At 33.6% G+C, this 9,508-nt stretch overlaps 1 pseudogene; it reads left to right on the forward strand.

The window, feature by feature from the left end:
* The first annotated feature begins 3,997 nt into the window (after positions 1–3,997).
* Positions 3,998–4,948, forward strand: LOC141523083 (olfactory receptor 6C75-like; annotated as a pseudogene).
* Positions 4,949–9,508: the final 4,560 nt, after the last annotated feature.

The following is a 9,508-nucleotide window of genomic DNA, read 5'->3' on the forward strand; positions in this document are numbered from 1 at the left end:
CAGGAGTACCTGGGTTCAAATCCGGCCTCAGACACTTAATAATTACCTAGCTGTGTGGCCTTGGGCAAGCCATTTAACCCCATTGCTTTGCAAAAATCTAAAAAAAAAAAAAACATGGGAAAGGACTAGTTTATGTAAGGTCAAATATATACTTTACTGGGCAGATATTAGGCACAGTGGATAGAGGGCCAGTCCTTGAGTCAGGAGGAATTGAGTTCAAATCTGCCCTCAGACATTTGAATGTGACCCTGGGCAAGTCACTTAACCTTGTTTGCCTCAGGTTCCTCATTTCTAAAAATGAGCTAGAGAAGGAAATGGCAAAACATCCCATTATCTTTGTCAAAATCCTCAAAAAAGGGATTCATGCAAAGTTTGGACTTGAGTGAAAAAAAAACTAAAACAGATATTTTAAGAGAAATTCCCCTGGACTTTGAACTTTAATTAGGGATTCAATAGATCTCCTGGGTAATTGTGTTTATTCCACTATGTAACCCTTGGCAGAGAAAACATGAAACCTGGGGAACAAATAAAACTACAAATAATAAAAGAGTAAAAGTCTGACAAGGTACTGCTATTTCCCATTTCCAAAAGTGAATTCTTATCTGCTTCTAGAGAATTTCCATTGACTTTGGACTCGGTCATCCTTTATTTGAACTCATCTTAATTATTTTAACATATGAAGTTATCAAGAGAACAGCCTACAGATCCATGTCATTTTTATTAGGGATTAATAAATATTCAAGTGGGCAAAATGGCAGAGATGCATTCGTTCTCCAATATACCTGAATCCTTATCTCTGGGAGAAAATTTGTAATAATCTAATTTTGGAAACATAGAGCATGACAGAGGATCATATTCCCAATGATACTTTTCCTATAGAAAATATACAAAAGAGAAAATCAATTTATCCAGAATGTTTTTCCTCTCCTTGGGATGAATTTACTATATACAAGGTTTCCTGATCCTTTCAGCACCTTTAAGGATGGACTCTGAGCAGGCCGAGTAGAAAAGCAATTAAAAATGTGTGAAGCAGATGACATTCTTTGTCATTAAAATTTTAAAACCTCTAACAGTGAGGATTCAAAAATCAGTTATGGTATGTGATTGAAGTTCTATGGAACTAGTCTTTGTCAGGATCATGGAAATCTTTATGGCAATGAGTTTAATGTTCTTTTTTAACCCTAGCTGTCTAGACATTGTGTTATAAATGCTGAAATCTTCTCAGACCAACTGGGTCTTAGATCACATATGATCATACAACCTTTTCTTTTACAACACAGCCCAGACAAAATACAGGTCTTAGTAGATGATTGAAGCAGAAGGGAGACAAGACTAGCCTCTGGGAATTGCCTCAGTGTGAGTACTTCCACTTTCACTACTTTGTACTTCCTTTCCTTCATACTAAAGAAGAAATAAAAGGCACTCTCTGTGCAAGATTTTAAGCCAGTCTTGACAGGCAGATCTGAATGGGAACAATGAACCAGAGTAAATTAATAATAATAGCTAATAGTAAAGTAAAATTATTTTACTGGAGGATCACAACAATCCTGGGAAGCAGTTATTAATTTTTTCTCAGATGAAGAAACTAAGGTAAACACAAATTAAGTGACTGTCCAGGTCGGACAGTATATGTCTGAGGTCAGATTTGAATTTAGCTCTTCCTGACTCCAGGCCCAGAGATCTAACTACTGTACCACATAATTATCTCCTACATGAGGGGAAATTAAACAGCAGACTACAAAAACTCAGGATTCAAGAAGAAAAATCTTGATATCATGGAAAAATTAGTATGTGAAAAAAAAATGATCCTGTTTCAATTGTAAGATATTCTTTGCATAGGATAGAAACTGGTCTTATTTTAATACTTTCTTAAAGTCTGAACTTTTCATTTGATTTCTCTTCATCATCACCATCTATCTAACCTTGTATCTTTGAATCCTTCATGTTACTCTTAATGCTTCATGCTCTCTCACCTCACATATCCAATCAATTGTCAAATCTTGACAATTTAATAGTAAATTTCTTCTATGCTACTCCTTTCCTTATAGGCTTTATAGGTCTCCTTGTTACATATTTCTCCCTCCTTCAGTGTATTCTCCACATCCTTGTCAAACTAATTTTCTTTTAGTATATGCCACACCTTCTTATTCCCAGATTTATCCAACTCCAGTGGCTTCATTTTACCTCTAGAACCAAAAATAAACTCATCTGTTTAGCTTTTAAAAACCTGTGATAACTTTGCTTGAACTTATCTGTACTCTTTCACATTGAAATCCAGTTGAACTGCCCTTCTCTTATCTTCTGAAAAGATACCTCTACAACTCACTTGATATAGTATCCCTCCTCACCTCCAACTTGTAAAATTTTACTTTTCCTTCCAAATGCAGCTCAAGAATGAGTTTCTCCTTGAAATTTTTCCTGATACTCCAATTGCCAGTACCTTCTCTTCCTGATTATTTTATATTTTTGCTCTTTATATTTATTCTCTATGTACTTATATATGTAACAGGTACACATATAAGTACATAGAGAATAAATAGGAAGTGTATTCTTGTGAAGAGATTATTTCATTCATTGTTTGTTGTTGTTTTAATCTCTCATAGTAAGTATTTAGTGTGCAATGACTGGTTGATTGATACCCTGATATAATGGAATGAGTATGGCCATTCAGGTTTCAAGTATGCCACTTCCAAAATTGGTGATACTGAGATTATCACAAAATCTCAAGTTGAAAAAATGAATTTATGATTCTATGTGAAAATATCTTGCAATTAGCAAAATTCGCTTTTAGGGGAAGCAAAGTGGCTCAATAGTTAGAACATTAATCTTGGAGTCAGGAGGACCTGCCTCAGATACCTGATACTTACTAGCTGTGTGATTTTGGGTGAATCACTTAACACCATTGCCTTGCAAAAAAGAAATTCTGTTTTAGCAGTTTTAATTACAGTATTGGAAATAAAGGTAAGATCATTTCAAATATCATGAAACTGTTACCAATAAAGAGGGCTATCATCCTTGCAGAACTTTGTAGGTGCCAGATACAGATTCTGGTTCATTTTATGAAATTAATTATTCTCACTTGAACTAGGCAATTTATGTTTCTGTCAAAGCTACTATGCCTGACCATAGATGATTGGATTGCATTTCAATCTCAGAATTCTCTGACTCTGTGAATTGTTTACTAGAATGTTTCCTTGTTCCACCTTTCAACAAACTAGGAAATTTATGTAGATGAGAATGTTCCTTGACTTCTTAGTTTAACAGTGTTGCTGTTTCTCCTTCATACTTCAAAAGGATGAATGACATCATGATGTTCGGGTCAAAGTCATTGATGTAGAAAATCTCCAGGTGAGGAATTTCCTTTAGTAATGCTTGTCAATACCTTCTCTACAATTGATTGACTCAGAGAGTTATGTGGAAGTCATGAGATATGAAATGGTTCACCCATTGTCACAGCCAGCACAAGCCAGAAATAGCAGTTGAACCCATTCTTCCTCACTTTACTACAGTGTGCCTCCTCTCAAGAGAATCATAGCAAGAAGAAAATTTGGATTTGTCTTTCAATTTAGATGAGCTATCTCCTATCATATTTGCTAATGGCAAAGTAGTTTAGTGAAAAGTGAGGTAGCCATGAAGCCAGGAAGACAAACATTTAATTCTTGCCTCTGACAAATACTGTTTATATGACCTTGAGCAAATCACTTAAACTCAGTACTCTAGGCATGTTAGTGTAGTTTCTCGAACAAATTTATGGAGTTTACACATGGTCATCGACTGATGAATGACTAGGAGTTTAAACTACAAAGAAATTATTTGCTTGAATTAATAGAGGGAGTTTCCCCATTTAGGGCATTACTCTACCAATGAAATCACCAATCTAGTTTCCCCATTTTCCCTATTACAAAATTTTAATATGATATTGAAGGATCATTTCAACTGTACTTAAGTTCACTACTGCCATTCATTCTTCACAATCTTTTATGCTTTATAGGTCAAATGGAAAATGGCAGAGATGAGAAATGAAACAATTGTGCAGGAATTCATCCTAGAAGGATTTCCTGCTGTCCAACACCTGGGAAAACTCTTCTTCACCCTTCTTTTATTGGCATACTCAGTTGCCATCACAGGAAACACAGTCATTATCACCCTCACATGGGCTGACTACCGCCTCCAAATACCCATGTATTTTTTTCCTCAGTAGTTTCTCCTTCTTGGAAAACTGCTTTATAACAACAGCTGTACCCAAGCTCCTGATCATCTTTCTTTGTGGAATGCAAAAAGTTTCCTTTGCTGGCTGCCTTATCCAAGCCTTTTTCTTTCTGTTTTTGGGATCAACTGGTTTTTTGCTTCTGGCCATAATGTCTCTAGATAGATACATGGCCATTTGTAATCCTTTGCATTATTCCAGTATCATGACCAAGAAGGTATGTTTCTTCCTAGTCACATTGTGCTATGTTTTGAGTTTCATCATTGTTGCTGCTGTCATTTTAAAGGTATCAACGCTACCTTTCTGTGGCTCCAATGTTATCCAACACTTTTTTTGTGATCTGGCTTCTCTGACAAATCTCTCATGCTCTGACACCAGTTTTATTAAATCATTAGTTTTTGCCCTTGCTGTTCTTATAATCTTGTCCTCCCTCATTGTAACCATCATAGCTTACACAAATATAAACTATTAAGATACTAAAACCTCCCTTCAATCAAAGAACGACAGAAAGCTTTCTCTACCTGTTGTTCTCACCTCATTGTCCTCTGTCTAATGTATGGAAGCTGTGTTTTTATATATGTGAAACCAAAACCAGTCAACACTTTAGACACCAACAGAGAGGTAACACTTATGAATACTGTGGTGACTCCTTTGCTGAACCCTTTCATTTTCACTCTAAGAAATAAGCAGGTCAAACAGGCTTTCAGAAGTGTCCTGTACAGGATTAAATTGATGAGATAGATTCATTAAATAGTTACCCTTTAAATTATTCAAAACACCTGTCTGTGATGTGAAAATTCTCTCTATAGAATCTCTGGCAAGTAGCCTATAAGCCATTCTTTAAAAAAAATAAGCAATGATGGAAAACTCACTGTCTTACTAGGTAGTCCATTTCATTGTTAGACAATAATAAAAATGAAGGGAAAATGTATAGTGATTTGCTGTCTACCTACCTTAAACTTATGTCTATGAAAATGTAAATCCTATATCAAATTGCCTTCTGTTGGGGGGAGATGGGGGAAGGGAGGGAGAAAGAAAAAATGTAAAACTCAAAACCTTGCCAAAAAAATGATTGGTAGAAAATACCATTGTATATATTTGGAAAACAAATAAAATATTTATATAATTAGACATGCCTATTTTGATCTTTGAGCAACACTGAATAAATGTATTACTTTTCTAAAGGAAATAAAAGAAACTATCATTCTCTGTAGGTTTTTATTTTTCTAGGCTAAATTATCCAAATCTTTCAAACTTATTTTGGTAGTCCAGGATGCTAGTGGATCTGGGAAACTTCAATTAATCTGCCATTTGGAGCTATTGTGAACCAATAATGGAACAGAATTGATAATTCAAGTTAACTTTTCCCCACTTTTTGTTTTTAAGTTGGATTGGTCTTGGGGTCTAGTTTTGGAGCCATAGGCACAGAGAAAAAAAATCTGTTTTAGGATTTTGACCTGTAGCTCTTGAAACCCCAGAAAATTTCTTGTTGACTAATTTCAATATTTTTCTGGAGGATATATCTGCTTTTACCTTAGTCAACTGATCTCTATTACTGCAGGAATATCTTTTTACCTCAGAATTATTGGATGTGTTTTTATAAAATAAATTAAATCACTTATCCCTTGGATTCTGATAGACCCATTGCAGCAGCATATCTGGAATAGTGACTAAAACTCTCAAAATACAATTTTAGACATATAAAAGGGGGTACTTTTAAAAATCCCACTTAGAATGTGTTCACCCAAAATTTAACACAATATTCAGCATATAGTCTGATATAGAGAGTGGGGTTAAAACTTCTCTTAGACTAGATATTATATTTCTGCCAATACTGCCTTCCTTAGTTTGTATTAACCTTGAGAAAGGAATGCCTACTGTTGAATTATATTGAATTATCAGACAATTAAAATTCTAGTGTTTTGATGATAAAGTACAATACCCATTCCCCTTCTAAACTCAACTTAAACTTGGGCAATTAATTTTAACCTAAATATAGAATTTTAGACTTCTACCTAATATATTTCATCTTGTCACTTGAAGTTCCATTAAAATCTTATGTTGATGGTCATTTGGAGCATGGGAGAGAATTTTATTTCTCAAAGACAATATCTAAGAAATTTTTCTGTGATACTGCTTACCCAAGCAACAGAGATTTAAAAATGTATGCCAATTAGTCATTTAAAAGGACTCACCACTGATTTTGGCTCTTCTCTTCATTGTTCTTACGTAAACTTAATATTTCTCTTCATATTTGAATTCTAGCCCTGGCACAATAAATAAATTAGAGGGACACATACTTCAAAGGTCATTTATTTCTAGTAGAAATAGATACATCTAAAATCAATGGCTTGAGAATATAATTCAAGCAAAGTAAGGTATAGGATTAGAGAGGGAAAAAATTTAATTGGAGAAATCATGGAAAAGAACTATATACTTCTTACTTGTGGGACCATGCACAAGTCACTTAACATCTTGGGGTATCAATTTCCTCTCCAATAAAATTGAGGAATTCAAATATACCTCTCATATTTCTTCTTCTATCTACAAATCAATGATTTTATATAATAAAGGAAAAAAATCTGTAAGCAGGGAGAAAGTCCACTGAATGTGTGTCTGCTAGAAAGCTGTGAAAATTTTGATTTTATGATATTTTATACAGGAATAGAATAAGATACTATTTTCCTCACAGATTTAGTGTATACAATATCCTCTTATAAATGTCAAGGTCTTATTTTTATTGAAAGAGGCACATCTAAAATCAATGACTTGAGAAATATAATTCAAGGAACATTCTAGATCCATAGACAGCATATTTGATATTGCATGAAAATTTGGGGGTTAAATCCTATATCTCCCTGAGTAGGTAATCTGTAACAAGTTATTCAATAAAATCTTTCGCATTTCTAAAATGAAAATAATATCAGGTTGCCTCACAAAGTTCTTCAGAAGGATAAACACTTATTTTTTCCATTGTAATATATTTTGTTTCTTTGCAAAGACCTTTACATTATTTTAGGATTTTATATATTTAATTTGATTGATTTGGTTTGAGCTAAGTAGAGACCAATGATTTTATTGACAGGGTGAAATTACAGTGAAAAAACTTTTACCAAGGCATATATACAACTTTTCTGAAACTTCCAGTCTTTTAGAATAGAAAGGCAATAAAGTGATTTTCTTTAGTCTTATAGATTATGTGTAAGAAACAGAAATTTTTAAAATTTTGGTATTTTTTCCAGTAATGTGCAAAGACAATTTTCAACACTCATCTTTTTGCAAGCTTTTGAGTTCCATATTTTTCTAACACCCTCCTTTGCTTCCCTCCTCCTCATGACAGCAAGCAATCTGATATAGGTTGTACATGTAGAATCATGCTTAGAATATTTGCTGTATTAGTAATGTTGTTAAAGAAGAACAGAACTAAGGAGAAAAACATGAGGAAAAAAAGAAATTAACAAGTGAAAATATGCTTTTCTATGCATTCAAGGTTTTATAATTTTTTCTCTGAATGTGGATAGCATTTTCTATAAGTATCTCAGAATTGTCCTTGACTCCTAAGAAGAGTTGAATCTATCATAGTTGATCTTTTCACAATGTTGATATTAATATCTTCCACGTTCTCTTAGATCTGCTCACTTCATCAGCCTCGGTTCACACAAATTGTATCAAAACATTTCTGAAGTCCTGCTGTTCATGATTTGTCATCAAACAACAGTACTCCATCACATTCATATACCATAACTTTCTCATTCAATCCTTAATAGATGGTCATCCCTCAGTGCCTAATTTTTTGTCACTTTAAAAAGAGCTGCTAGAAAAGTGTTTGTACATGTGAGTCCTTTCTGCCTTTTTCATGATCTCTTTGTGGTATTGACCTCTTGGTGGTAGTACTGGATCAAGGGTTATGCACAATTTTCTTGCCCTTTGGGCATAGTTCCAAAAACTCAGTTCACAACTCCATCAAAAGTTAATTAATTTACCAGTTTCCCCATCCTATCCAACATTTGTAATTTTTGTTTTGTTTTTTCATTTTAATCTTTCTGATAGGTGTGAGGTGGTACCTCAGAAGTGTTTTAATTTGCATTTCTCTATTCAATAATGATTTGGAACATTCTTTTAAAATAGCCATAGAGAGCTTTAATTTCTTTATCTGAATACTGCCTGTTCATATGCTTTGAGCATTTATCAATTGGAGAATGACATGCTTTCTTATAAATTTAACTTAGTTCTCTGAATATGTTAGAAATGAATCCTTTATCAGAAATAATAGTTATTAAAATTGTTTCCCAGTTTTCTACATTCTTTATATTCTTTTTTGCATTGGTATTACTTGTTTAAAAAGGTTTTTAATTTAATGTATTCAAAATTATCCATTTTGCAGTTTGTAATGTTTTCTATCTAGTGTTTTGTCAGAAACTTCTTCCCTCTCCATAGATCTGACAAACTTTTCCCTTTTCTCTTTAATTGGCTACTAGTACCACATTAGATGTCTAAATGCTAGAATTACAATCTGATCTTGACTTAGAGTGTGAGATGCTGGTCTATGCCTAGATTTTGTCATCTATTTTCCAGTTTTCCCAGCATATTTTTTCAAATGGTGAGTTCTTATCCCAGAAGTTGGAGTCTTTGGGTTTATCAAACAGTAGATTACTGTAGCCATTTGCCACTGTTTCTTTTGCAATTTATCTGTTCCACTGACATTTTTTCCTATTTATTGGCCAATACTAGACAGTTTTTTTTAGATTTTTCAAGGTAATGGGGTTAAGTGGCTTGCCCAAGGTCACACGGCTAAGTAATTATTAAGTGTCTGAGACCGGATTTGAACCCAGGTACTCCTGACTCCAAGGCCGGTGCTCTATTCACTGCACTACCTAGCCGCCCCTATACTAGACAGTTTTGATGATTGCTGCTTTATTATATAGTTTGATATCTGGTAAGATTAAGCCATTTTCTTTTGCAATTTTAAAATTAATTCCCTTCATATTCTTGAAAAGGGAAGAAGCAGAATATTGATCCAGTAATTTCTGGTTCAAGGAGTGTTTCAATCCCCCAATCCACAGTGATTTTCAAAGAAAATATTTTTTATAATTTTAGATTTATGAAAATCACATTCTTTTACAATATCAAATATTTTCAAAGAAGACTAATGAGCATATATGACATATCTTAAAATTTGAAAACTATCTAAAATGTAAACTCATTTTCCTTTTTATTAATTAAATTCACTAGATGCAAATTAAAATAAATATTGCACAAACTCCTCTTTATACTGCATTCACTGATATATTTGGTTTTCAT

This window comes from Macrotis lagotis, chromosome 4 (assembly GCF_037893015.1).
Source record: "Macrotis lagotis isolate mMagLag1 chromosome 4, bilby.v1.9.chrom.fasta, whole genome shotgun sequence".
Classification (NCBI taxonomy): Eukaryota; Metazoa; Chordata; class Mammalia; order Peramelemorphia; family Peramelidae; genus Macrotis; species Macrotis lagotis.